Consider the following 12,819-nt stretch of genomic DNA (forward strand, 5'->3'; position numbering starts at 1 on the left):
TTCTCTGACCCCAGATATGTTTATTTCGGGGAACACACAATATTTCAGGGAACACAATACCCACCACATTTACTCAATTACTGGGCAAGCCTCAATGAAACATTTCACTATTAGGATAAGAATTTATACTGTATCAAGCTGATAATAGCAAAATAAATAAATATGAAAAAATAAAAGTGTAATGTAAAGTTCTAGTACTTGAAATCTGTTAAGGATAATAAAGAATGACAGATTAATAATTAGTCATCTATAACAATCAAAAATATGAAAAGGAAAGGTAAATGTTTATGATGGTAAGTATACTTTGTCCTTGAGATTAAATCAAAGTCAAACACTTATAGCATGTATACTATTACCTAAAATATTATACAATTGCACCCTAATAACTATAGTATTATGTGTGAATGTTGTACTCTTCATACATGTATTAATGCTAGTATGTTATTGGATGTCACTTGCAAAAGATTAAAAATTCTTAGAAGAAAGTCAGCAGTCTGGATACTGGTGAAGCTATCAAGCCCGTGGCAAGACTTAACTCTGAAGAGTCTAGTCCAGATACGCGATGAGAGAATATTAAGATCACATTGGATGATTGGACTGATTACTGCTGTATTTGTGGGAATTATTGCTCTGACTGCTACTGCTCCAACAGCTTGGATTGGCTCTGTGAAAATAAATTAAAACTGTTGAGTTTATTACTGACGGGCATCAACATTCCATGGAACTTTGAGCTCAACAGAATAAAATAATGAGATAGTGCAAGAGGTGACTTTAGACAAGCTGTGCTACTTTTGGGAGATCAGTTAAAGACTATGAAGGAAAAAATTAAAATGTGATTGGAATATTATATCTTATTGTTTAATGAAGCAAGTAAGGTTGGGGAAAGGTTAAAATGCATTTGTGGAGTTCTTCTTAAACAACTTGTGATTTACAACAAGAAATTAAGGAAATCTCTTCAAATAAGTTGCCTGATACACTTGGGATGGATTTTATGAAAAGCTTTATAGATGCCGTCTTCATTTAAACCTATGCATCACTTTAATAGGTTTCTTATCCTAGTGACTGTTATACTTGTTTTTGCTGTAATAATTTTACTAGCTTTAAAATGTATTCTTGATCTATCTACATAAGACTATGAGACAGCATAAAAGCGAAAATGTTCTCTTCACTGTGTGGCTACATAATCATCAACATAAATAATTTAGCTTAAACAAAGGGGGGAAAGGTAGGAATCTAGCAGAGGTAAACATTAGAATGAATAGTTTGTTTTGTTTTTTTGTTAAGAAGCACTTTGTCCTTGAATAAATCATTCTGGAAAACAGTGATAGATTTCTGTGATTTACAGAACTGTTTTTCAGAAGGAGCTTTACACCCTCTGCATGACTTTTGTCACAAGATGTTTCTTATATTACTGAAGCTCTTACATTCCTGGATACTGGAAATGGTATGCAAGAAAGACTAAAGTGGTGGGGGTTTGATGTTTTACTTCAAAATAAAAACCCATATAGATTAGATCAGGAACTTTGGTATGAGAGCTTCTTTACTCAAAAAAACTTTGTTTAAAAAAAATCAATAAATATGCCTTTGTACCAGTGTTCAGGGTTTAGTTCATCTGGACTTCCCTGCTGCCACACAGGCCTAAAAAAATCATCTTGGAGTGACCATCTTTGTAGTGATACATAAGTAAAGTTTTTATTCCTGGCTTTCAGTGAAATGCATCATAAAGCCTTTGTGTCTGACTTTGAGAGAAATGTTTCAGGAAAGCCTCTGCTATATTTAATCAGTAGAGACTGAGAAAATATTTTGAGGATGTTTAAATCTTCAAGAAATGTTGTTTCCCTGGGAAGTCTGCACTTGGTGCTACATGAGAGCTTCCAGTTGTAGTGACCTTGTCCCTAAAACACTCCTGGAAGACCTGGAGCTCTTACCTTTCAGTATGGCTTGCCATAATCAAAAGAGACTGAGATTTGTGTGGGTTTTCTCCTTTCATAGGCAGCAAAAACAAAATGACTTTAGTGTTAGAACCTTTCCCAGCCCCTGTTAACCTTGTCTGTGTTTGAATAAAGTCACTGGAGTAAGCTAGACGGGGGGTGGGGGGGGTCAGTTTTTTTTCAAGAAGGTTACCTTTCTGCTCCTTCAGAACATGAAGGCTTAACATCTTGGTGAGCTTCTCTCTCTCTGCTGTGGCACCTGTTGTGCCCAGATCATGTTTCCAAAGAGACCACTGAGGACTGAGGATGTCCAGAATGCAAAAGCAAGGTTTATTTCCATTTACAAGTTTACAAGCAGGGAAACTTGTCCCAAAACACTCACTCATGACTAGCTCTTAAAGGCACAGACCACATAATTCATTCTCCATAACCCTCCTCCCTCTTCTTGGTTAGTATCAGTTCCTTTTTTCCCAGTCTTTCATGTTATCTTTATTTTTCATTTGTTCAGCAACCATGTCAAGAGTTTTACAAGCTATCTCCAGGGTTGAGATGTCTTATAGCCAATTAGTCCCCACCAGATGACCAAATATCCTGACCATTTTTTAAGTTCCTGTAGCTGATATCACCATCTGGGAACTTGAAACGGGCCTAAGTTTTTATCTACACTAAGATATTCTAGTTTAAGCTTCTCTTTGTCTGTGGGGGGCCTTACTGAGGTTTCACAGCACCTACAACCCAACATCAAACAATATCTGGCACAAACATCATGGACCAGAAAGAGAAGTCCAACTTACTGGGACTGGAGTGAAAAAAAGTTGTGCTTACAAGGAGGTAAGTGTGTCTCCGGGGTCTTGGCAGAGGTCATGGGAAATTCAGCAGCTGGTCTGAGAGTTTTCTCATCTCAGGAGCAGAAGTATGTGCAGTTAATGCAATGTTTACTGAGCAGAGTGAAAGAGAAAGAAAGACAAATTGTTGAGCTCTGTGCAGTAACTGAAAATGATTGTCTATGGTTGAAATCAACTCCAAATGCTGAATTAAAATGGTTGTTATGGAAACAAGTGATAGGAGTTTAAGACAGGCCCACCAGAAAGGAGAGGAAATATTTATAAAGACTTGGTCTTTATGTAATTTAATTTCAAATGCCTTAGAACCATTACAAAGTGAACAGAAACATATAGAGCTAATAATGTACAACAGGGTAATCTGTCAATAAATGAGGAGGTTAACTTGGAAGAAACTGGAAGTGAGGCAAGTGAGAAGGATGGAGAGGAATTTCCTCCCCCTCTCAGATGTGATAGACTCAGAAAAGGAAGACTTTGAGTTTACTGCACAACTTCAAATATGTAAACAAGTATAAAAGCTCCTGAGACAAAAAGGCTAACTCCTGAAACAAGAGGAAAATAAAAATGGTTTATTCCTGATATAAGAAGGTTGTAAAATTTTTTTAAAAAGATACTTCCCAAAACAAGAAGGGTACGAAAGACGAAATTTTTAAAATGATGTTTAGACAAGAATTAAATCAAACAAAGCCCTTCTCCTTAAAAAGAGAAGTGTTTAGCCAGGTGGTGTGCTGGTGGCACATGCCTTTAATCCCAGCACTCTGGAGGCAGAGGTAGGTGGATCTCTGTGAGTTCGAGGCCAGCCTGCGCTAAAGAGTGAGTTCCAGGACAGGCTCCAAAGCTACACAGAGAAACCCTATCTTGAAAAACAAAAACAAAGACAAAAAAAAAAAGAATGCCAAAAAGTGATAAGACCAATAAAAGCTCAAGGTGCCTCTCTACATCAATGGATAAAAGCTACCACTGATATTGGATCTGCTGCATATAATGCAACTTCAATTGGAAAACCCTTAGCTAAAGTTTTAACTCTCAGAAAATATGATGCTTTAACTGTGGGAGGCTTGGACATTTGAAAAAAGAATGTAGACATTTGCCTACTAGAGGAAATACAACATTCAAAAATAATCAAAATATACCACCAAGAATTTGTAGTAGATGTGAAAAAGGCAGACATTGGGATAATGAATGCTGATCAGTAAGAGATGTCCAAGGCAATTTTTACCATCAGTAAACAAGATAATGTGTTCACTTGGGGCCCAAGAACAAACAGCATAAGCCAATAATATTCTGTCAACAATGGAAATAGTTCACCAAAAAGGCAATTTGGGGCATATAAACACAGTATTGAAGATTTAATAGATGCTGTTTCAGGTAGTGATGCTCTTGACTTAGTAGTTGGTAAGCACTGTCTCCACTAATTACTTGTTATAAAATAGCCATAGGCATGTATGGTACTATTCCTAGAGGAACAATAGGGATCATTTTGGGAAGTAGTTTCACAGGTCAAGTGTTTTTTGAACAAGCTATATTTATAGATGATTATCTGGGTGGAATTAAAATCATGGCTTATGTTAAGAAAATTATACAACTAGAGCCAGTTGATAGGATTGCTCAATTATTATTATTTTCAAATCATAAAGGTAAATCAGTTCTAATAAATAGGAAAGGAGGATTTGGAAGTACTGGGAAGAAAGTATTTTGGCAAACTATTATTAAGGATGAAAGGCCAAAATTAAGGTTAATGGTAAATGATATTGAAATTGAAGGCCTGGTGGACACTGGGGTGGATGTATCTATTATTTCTGAGGAATCTTGGAATCAAAATTGACCTTTGGAACAAGCCTCCACTCAGTTTCTAATGTTGGAACACTATCTCATGTGGAACAGAAAGTTGATTGGATTAAATGTATAGGGTCAGAAGAACAAGTTGGACAGTTAGAACCATTTAGTGCTGACCAATGGGGAAGGGATTCATTAGAACAATGGGGAAATCAAATTAATATTTCTTTAATTTCACAAACAGTTTGTAAAATCATGATTAAAATCAGTTATATTCCTGGAAAAAGATATTGGATACAGGAACTATACAGGTTGTCCATAAGCAGGACAAAGCAGGAATTGGCTTTACAGATTTAGACTGGGGGCCACGGCTAATAGTGTACCAACTGCCCTGCCTTTAAAATGGCTTAATAATAAGCTATTATAGATAGAGCAGTGGCTTTTAACAAAAGAAAAATTACAGGCACTGGAGCAACTGATGCAAGAACAATTGAATGCTAAACATATTGAGGAGTCTATTAGTTCTTGGAAGTCTCATGTATTAGTAATAAAAAGAAACCTGGCAAATGGAAAATATTGAAATATTTAAGAGCAGTAAATATTACTTAGGATTTAAATTGAGCCAACAAAAAAATTCAACCACAAAAGGTTTGAATTAGGAGAGAGAACTTAAAAAACTCTTAATAATTTCAAAAATTATTGCAAAATATTAACTGGTTATGTCCTACTATTGGAATAACTCCATAGTTAAGTAACTTGTTTCAAACCCTGCAAGAGGATTCAAATTTAAACAGTCCGTGAAAATTAACAAGTGAAGCAGAAAAGGAATCGGTCTAGGTAGAACAGAGATTACAAGATGCCTATGTGGACAGGTTAGATACTAAATTTGACTGAATTTTAATTATCTTACCCTCTACTCATTCTCCTACTGGGATAATTTTGCAAAGAGATGATAATATTTTAGAATGGATTTTTTAGCATGTAAATGGATTTAAAAATTAAGAACCAATATAAAAAGTTTCTGAATTATTAAAGTCAGAATAAGATTTTATCTATTTTTTTTTTTAATGAATTTACTTCATGGCTGGAGAGACAGCTGTGGGTTCTGGGAACTGAACTCTTATATTTTTGGTTGTGAGCCTAGCCTTTAATGGCTGAGCCATCTCTCCAGCCCAAGATTTTATCTATTGAAAAGAATTGATCCAGCAGAGATTGTAGTCCCATATACAAAGGCTCAAATTACACAATTATGGATTATTGACAATAACTGGCAGAGAGCTTGCAGTAATTACTTGGAAGAAATTAACAATAAATATCCTAAAAGCAAAAGACTTCAAGCTATAAAAAGAACAAAATGGTTTCTCCCACGAATATTGAAAAAAAAATCACCAGTACATGGAGCTTTAGCAGTTTACACTGATGCAAATAAATTAGGAATGGCAGGTTATAAATCAGGCAACAAAAGTAAAGTAGTTCAAAGTCCCTATTCTTCAGTTCAAAAATTAGAATTTTGGCCGGGCAGTGGTGGCGAATGCCTTTAATCCCAGCACTCGAGAAGCAAAGGCAGGTGGATCTCTGTGAGTTCAAGGCCAGCCTGGTCTACAAAGTGAGTTCGAGGAAAGGCGCAAAGCTACACAGAGGAACTCTGTCTCCAAAAGAAAACAAAACAAAAATTAGAATTTTATGTAATTCTTACAGTATTATTAGATTTTCCTGAAACTCTCAATATAATTACTGATTCTCAATATGCAGAGTTGTTTATATACAGAAACTGCATAACATGTTCATGATACAATAGGTAACTAGAAACAAATTATCCATTGTATATAACTCATATTCACTCTCATACTAGATTTCTAGGACCACTGACACAAGGTAATGATGAAACAGATCAATTAATAATAGGAATGTGTTAGAAGCACCAAAACTTCATGAAACATATTACATTAATAGTAAAGGCTTAAAGAAAAGTTTCTCCTTTAATCCCAGCACTCAGGAGGCGGATCTCTGTGAGTTCGAGGCCAGCCTGGTCTCCAAAGCAAGTTCCAGGAAAGGCGCAAAGCTACACAGAGAAACCTTGTCTCAAAAAGAAAAAAAAAAAAGAAAAGAAAAAAGAAAAAGAAAAGTTTCTCAGTGACATGGCAAGCTAGAGAAATATAAAAAAAACGGTCCTAATTGTTCCTTATATAATCAAATTCTTTACCTGCAGGCAGTAATCCTAAAGGTGAACAAAGAAATGAAATTTGGCAAATGGATGTATTTCATTAAACAGAATTTGGAAAACTAAAATAGATACATCATTCTATTAATACTTATTCTGTGTGTCAGTGGGCAACTACTTTAAGCTCTGAAAGTGAAATAATTTTTACATAATATAACATAAAACATGTTACAGGTATATCTCATAATCCTACAGGAAAAGCAAGTGTAGAAAGATCTAATCATACATTAAAAGAGATGATTTAAAACAAAAGGGAGAAAAAATAAGGACCCCCGGAGACAGATTGAACAATGGCTTATTAACCTCAAATTTTTTAAATGCTAATGAAACAGGAGCAACAGCTGCTGAAAGGCGATGGATTATAGAAAAATACTGATATAAAATCAGCCTGTGTATTACAAGGATGGAATATCATAATGGAAATCAGGGAAGGTATTATGATGGGGTTAAGACTATGCTTTTGCTTCTACAGGAGAAGAAAAACTGTAGATACCATTAAAACTAATTAAAATTTGACATGAGAAAGAGGGTTCTCATGGAAGCCTTGGCTGCTGATATGGACAGCATGGCTTAAAAAGAAAATACAAAGATTTTGAGGCAGACAGCTGATCCTCCTAATTTAGGACAGCTTAATAAATTGGCTGATGATGGTTGGGGATTTAGCTCAGTGGTAGAGTGCTTGCCTGGAAAGCACAAGGCCCTGGGTTTGATCCTCAGCTCAAAAAAAAAGAAAGGGAGGGAGGGAGGGAGGGAGGGAGGGAGAGAGAGAGAGAGAGAGAGAGAGAGAGAGAGAGAGAGAGAGAAAGAGAGAGGGAAAGAAAGAAAGAAAGAAAGAAAGAAAGAAAGAAAGAAAGAAAGAAAGAAAGAAAGAAAGAAAAGAAAAATTGGCAGATGAAGGAGGCACAATATTCAGCTTTCTGGAAAGCCTCTGAACACTACAACCTTGTTTCTTGCCATGTTGTACATAGTAACTCTACAGGTAATGAGGATAAATCATACTTATTGGGCTTATATTCCTTATCCTTCAATTAACATAGGAGTAAGTTGAGGAGATATGGATATTCTTGTGGTAGTCAATGATTCTTCTTGGCTACCTAGCTAGTTCTTATGACCCTCATGGACCTGCTCAAATTGCAGAGGAGGGTACGAAAATTTTGCATTATATTGTGGAAATAAAAGGAATTTCTATTTGTGTGGTGATATATTGTGTACACTAATAAACTTACCTGGGGATCAGAGGACATAGCCAGCCACTAAATTAGACATAGAGGTCAGGCAATAGTGACACACACTTTTAAACCTATCACTTGGGAGGCAGAGATCTGTCTGAATATCTTTGAGTTCAAGGCCATTCTGGGAACACAATGGATGCTGGGATTGATAATTGCTGAGGTCCTGGGAACCACGACATTAACTGCTACTGCTACCACAGCTATAGTTACTCTTCATAAAATAAATAAATAAATAAATAAATAAATAAATAAATAAATAAATAAATAAATTCAAACTGCTGAATTCATTAAAGACTGGCATACACATTCTTATAAACTTTGGGCTCAGCAAAATAAGATAGGTGGGTAAATAGTTGATGAAATAGCTGAATTGAGACAGGTTATAATCCTCATTGAAGATCAGTTAGAATTATTAAGAGAACAAATGAAACTGAAATGAAATTGGAAAATTATTCTTACTGTATAATGTCTTTAAGATGAAATGGCAGCAAATATGATTGGAAAAAGTTAAGATGCATTTGTTGGGTCATCCTAATTCTTCTCAAATGATTTATAATTTGCAGAAATTATAGAAACATTTTCAAAGAAGCTGCCTGAAGTAACAGGGTGGATGTTATAGAACATCTTGCAGATGTTGTAGCCTCACTTTATCCCAGGAATCATTTCGATACGTTCCTTGCTTTTGTGATTTTTTTAAAAAATAATTCTCTTTATTGTGATAGCTTTGCTGGCTTTGAAATGTATGCTGATTTATTTGCATAACACTGTTAGAAAGACAAAAGGCCATATTTACAGGAAAAACTTCATAATGTACAATACAATTGCTATCCCTAACCACACTGCATTTTGATTAGGTTTGGATTTTTGTACTGGTGTCTGTCTGATGAGAAGAGATGTTTCCTGGATGAGGGGGTGAAAACTAAGCTTACCTGTGGGAACAAGGAAATATGTTTAGTTATTTGTAGGGATTATGATAGCTTAGTAAAATGGTGGTTCTTTCTTGTCCTCCAGGATTCATGACTTCACCAGCACCAGTAGGTAGCTAGATTTCAAGTACCAGTCATGGTTTCTGTTTTGTTAAGAGGGTCTTAAGTCCAGTGAAAGGAATCTTGGTTATCACCAAGGTATGCTTGCCACTGCCACATCCTTAGGGCTATTGTGCCAGGATGATAGTTGATGTGGCTCATAGGCATCATAGCTGGCTAGGACTGTTGGTTGGCTCCCTCTTTTAGAAGCTTGGATGGTGCTTCTGGTATCATGAAAGCAATTCCTCAGGGAGCAATTTAATTTATTTTGAGACAAGATCTCTGTATTTCCAGCTGTCTGAGACTCACTATGTAGAGTTTGCTGGCCTTGAACTCAGAGTTCCCCTTGCCCATGCCTCCTGAGTGTAGGGTTAAAGGGCTTGCATGACCTTACAGGACTACACATTACTTTTTGCTATTATGTCTTTTTGTTTTGTTTTGTTTTTTTTGAGACAGGGTTTTGCTGGGTAGCCTTAGCTGAACTGGAACCCATTCTGTAGACCAGGCTGGCCATTAATTCACAGAGATCCTCCTGCCGCTGCCTCAGTAGTGCTGGGATTAAGGGGCTGTGCCACTACTACCGGCCTGACAGTTGCCCAAGGTAACTGCACAGCTTACTTGACAGAAATGAGTGATCACCTGGATCTCTTCTTCATTCACATTAAAGACTTCAATTACACTAAATTGGCAACTCTAATTGAAATAGATGAGTTTCCATGTGCATAAAACATACCAGATTTCAACAACATGAAATAAATAATGTAAACAGAACTACTAGCAATGAGACTGAAGCAGTCATAAAATGTCCTTAAGACCAATCAGGACCAGACAGACAGGGTTCCATCAGAGCTCCAAAGAAGAACTAACTGCAAAGCTACTTAAAATACTTCTTGACATGAAAAAGAAAGACTTCTTGACTCTTTGAATGACCTGATATTATACCAGATCATGAGCCACGCATGGTGGCACACACCACATTCTAGAGGCAGAGATAGGTGGATCTCAATGAGTTCGAGGCCAGCCCGGTCTGCTAAGGGAGCTCTAGGACAGCCAGCCCGGTCTGCTAAGGGAGCTCTAGGACAGCCAGCCCGGTCTGCTAAGGGAGCTCTAGGACAGCCAGCCCGGTCTGCTAAGGGAGCTCTAGGACAGCCAGCCCGGTCTGCTAAGGGGGTTCTAGGACAGCCAGCCTGGTCTGCTAAGGGAGCTCTAGGACAGCCAGCCCGGTCTGCTAAGGGAGCTCTAGGACAGCCAGGGTTACACAGAGAAACCTGCTTCAAAAAACAAGCCAAAACAAACAAAGAAAAACCCACAGATTACAACCAAAAAGAAATTAGATTGATAAAGTCGTTTAAAATTTTTTCTCAGCAGTGCAGGGTGAGGTACACCTTTAATCCCAGCACACCTGAGGCAAAGGTAAACAGATCTCTGAGATTTCCAGGACAGTTTGGTCTACAAAGCTAGTTCCAGGTTACCCAGGGTTTAAGAGAGAAACCTTGTCTCAAAAAAAAATCTATTACTATCTATTACAAACACACACACACACACACACACACACACACACACACACAGACACACACACACACACACACACACACACACACACACACCCCGGTCGGTGGTGGTGCACACCTTTAATCCCAACACTCGGGAGGCAGAGCCATGTGGATCTTTGTGAGTTCGAGGCCTGCCCCAGCCAGTGGGGTTTCAACGGTAGTGACCCACCTGTGGGAATGAATGAAAGGAACAGGGGACACAAAGAGACGATAGCAAGACAGGATTCTGATCAAGCTGCAAATTTTATTTTCCTCTGCAAGGAAAATAGGAGGGGAGGGGGCAGGAAGGAGGGAAGGGATGTAGAAGGGGTGTAGAACGTGGGAGACGGGCAGACCATGCAACTGCAAGATGTCGGCTAAGGTCACTGGTCAGGGGCCATTTGTTCTGTTGCTAGGCTACCTGACCATGGAATGTTCTTTACATTTGGTTGTCATGGCACCTGACTGTGGAATGTTCTTATCTTTGGGAGCCTCTGGTTAGTAAATAGGTGTTACTGCTCTGGGGAATGGCAGTGGTCTTTATAATTTGTTCTCTGGCCTAGCTAGTACTTTCCCAGGGTTCATGTTTGGTTCCTGACATCTTGGTCCTTGACAGAGGCCAGCCTGGTCTACAGAGCGAGATCCAGGAAAGGTGCAAAGCTACACAGAGAAACCCTGTCTTGAAAAACCAAACACACACACACACACACACACACACACACACACACACACACAGAGAGAGAGAGAGAGAGAGAGAGAGAGAGAGAGAGAGAGAGAGAGAAACGTGTGTGTGTGTGTGTGTGTGTGTGTGTGTGTGTGTGTGTGTACTTCAAACACTGCCCACTCTCACCTCCTACCTCTCTACTGTCCTAGTCCACAGTTCCAACTAACCTCTGGATTGTGTTCATCTCTATTCATTTTGCTTGAGAATCACTGAGATTATCCAAAGCCATCTGTGAGAATGTGGGTTTGGAGCTATGTGTTGGAGTCTGGTAGGCTCAGCAGAGGACTACAGCTAAAGGCAGTGATTCTTCTACAATCCCTCCCCAGCCAACATTTCAGAAGTAAAGGCTGTTCCCTGCAAGCCTTTCTCTTTTCTATACTGATTGTGGTCTAGTGTGAGGTCAATGTAGGTAAGTACAGTTGCTGTTGGTTACTGATTACAGTACCTGTGTGACATGTCTTAGCCCTTCCTCCTCTTTCCCTTCTTATTCCCTTTCCTCTTCCTGTTCCTCAATGTTCCCAGAGTCATAGACAGTTTGGTGTAACTGATGTTTTTTAGGGCTGGGACCATGTACCTTAGTCATTTTCTGCATCTGGGACAGCAAGAGTCTGTGCATTCACCATTGCATTTTTTTTCTCTAAATAATTTTTCTATGTTTTATCTCAAATCACCTTTAGCATGAGTCACAGACTAACTTGTTTCTGAGGTAGTAAAATGACGAGACCATCTAGTAGTGAGAGCAGCAGTATAGTGCGTGATAAACTCAGCCCTAGGCTGTTCGCAGTGGGATGATTATTGACTTCTTCTTTGAGTTTTTGTTTGTTTGTTTTTGTTATTGTTTTGTTTTTTGGTTGAGACAGGGTTTCTCTGTGTAGCTTGGGAGCCTTTCCTGGAACTTACTCTGTAGCCCAGGCTGGCCTCGAACTCACAGAAGTCTGTCTGCCTCTGCCTCCCTAGTGCTGGGATTAAAGGTGTGCGCCACCACTGCCCGGCCAACCACTGACTTCTTGAGTCAACCTATTCCTTTTCAAAAGTCAAGTTCCTGAAATGTCTCTCCTCAAGTCACAACTGCAGTATTCAGTTTGGAGTTGTCATGTTTGTGTCAGCGATGGGAAGCTGGCATCTGAATTTACCCTGTTATCATTTGGTGTAAGTATGTAACCAGGGAGGCTGGTAGTCAAGTCGAGGTTAGGCTGCCTGTCTTTTATCCAAAGGGTTCAGAACTCACTGTGGGGCTCAGATACCGGGGTGCAGCGTCCTCCTAGATGCAGTTCTGGTCCAGGCTGGCAGCAAGCATGTGGGGAGGCTGTGCAGAGCGGGTCCAGGGCAGCCTGACAGCTGGAGCTGTGTGGAAGGCAGCCTGAGACCCAGTGGGAGGGACGGTCCCCGATGGGGCGGGTCCGGAAGGACCGGGAACTCCTGCGCCATTAGCTGAGTTCAGGGAAAAAGAAACAGCGCGGTAGAACTGGGAAACAAGGGGTGGGGAGCCCGCGGGAGGCGGGTTTAGAGGGAATACGTAACCGGAAGCGGGGTGTA

Source organism: Onychomys torridus, unplaced genomic scaffold (assembly GCF_903995425.1).
Source record: "Onychomys torridus unplaced genomic scaffold, mOncTor1.1, whole genome shotgun sequence".
NCBI lineage: Eukaryota > Metazoa > Chordata > Mammalia > Rodentia > Cricetidae > Onychomys > Onychomys torridus.